The following is a 1,705-nucleotide window of genomic DNA, read 5'->3' as shown; positions in this document are numbered from 1 at the left end:
ATATATATATATATATATATATATATATATATATATATATACATATATATATATATGTATATATATATGTACATATATGTGTGTATATGCTCACACACACATTAAATTGGGATTTATGAAAATTCTGTGAGCATTAATAAAAAGGCCTTTATTTTCAACATTTTGTCTATACAATTATGCATTTCTTTACATAAAAATGGCTATACACACATGTGCGAATGTGTGTGTGTGTATATATGTATATATATATAGCTGTATAATGCATATTTTCACTAATCAGTATTAATACATTCATGTAAGTAATTATAAATTATGTATACCCACACTTTCATATGCAGATATACAATAATGCATTCCTATATATGTATGTATATATATATGTATATATATGTGCATGTGTGTGTGTGTATATTTTTATATACACATACTAAGAAAATATTGTACACACGTGAAATGTAAGCTGATTTTAATGGATCATAATTAGGAATTCATAATATCTGTGTATACACCCAGGGTGGTTGGTAGCTTTTAAAGTCGGGGATGTGGTGTGGTGTGAAGGGGTTGGTGGTAGTAATGGTGGTGGTGCAAGGTGGTGGTGGTGATATTGGTAGTAGTTGTAGTAGTGGTGGTGGTGGTGGTGGTGGTGGTGATGGTAGTGGTGGTAAGGGTGGTGGTAGTGGTGATTGTGTTGGTGGTGGTGGTAATAGTGGTGATTATAGTAATGATAGTGTTGGTGGTGGTAGTGGTTATGGCGATGGTAAAGTTGGTGGTAAGGTTGGTGTTAGTGATGATCATGCTGGTGGGGTTGCTAGTAACAGTGATAGTGGTGGTGGTCATGGCGGGGGTGGTAGTGGAGGTAGCAGAGGAAGTGGTGGTGGTGGTAATTTATGGTGTTGCATGATGGTGGTGATAGAGGAGGAGGAGGTGGTAGTGGTGGTGATAGTGGTGATTATAGTAATGGTAGTGTTGGTAAGGTTGGTGGTAGTGGTGATTGTACTGGTGGGGTTGCTGGTAACAGTGATAGTGGTGGTGGTAGTGATGGTTGTGGTGGTAGCATAGGAAATAATGGTAATGGTGGTAGTAATGGCAGTGGTCGTGGTGGTTTATGGTGTTGCATGTTGGTGGTCATGGAGGTGGTGGTGGTGGTGGTGGTGGTGCTAATAATTGTGGCAAATGTAGTGGTGGTGGCACTAGTGATGTTGGTAGAATTTACAGTATTGGTTGTAGTATTTGCTGTGGTGGTGACGATGTGTGGTGTTAGTATGAATGGTGAGGCGAGTTGACACATAATTAATCACATATGATTGCCGTTGCTGTTGTTGTTTTAGCCCCTGGTCAGCCCTCATCCAGCAAATCCCTGATCAAAGAAGTTCCACCTGTGACCATCCCATCTATTATTCAGACATAGTGTACCTAGGACTACATTATCTAATGTTATACTCGTTAGTACTAGTGGCTGCACTTGTAGTTTAGCCCAAGGTCAGTCCTGATCCTGTAGACTTATGATCATGGATGTTCCAGCTATGACCATCCCATCTTATATACAGACATAGTGTATCTTGGACTACATCATCAAATGTATAGTCGTTAATATTAGTGGCTATAGTTTTTGTTGTTGTTGTTTAGCCCCAGGCTGGTTAGTCCTTGTCTATGATCAAGGATGTTGCAGCTGAACTTTATGTAATAAAGCAATTTGCTTATGCAA

The sequence above is a fragment of the Octopus bimaculoides genome, chromosome 29, assembly GCF_001194135.2.
Source record: "Octopus bimaculoides isolate UCB-OBI-ISO-001 chromosome 29, ASM119413v2, whole genome shotgun sequence".
Lineage (NCBI taxonomy): Eukaryota > Metazoa > Mollusca > Cephalopoda > Octopoda > Octopodidae > Octopus > Octopus bimaculoides.
This window is presented reverse-complemented; position numbering follows the sequence as displayed.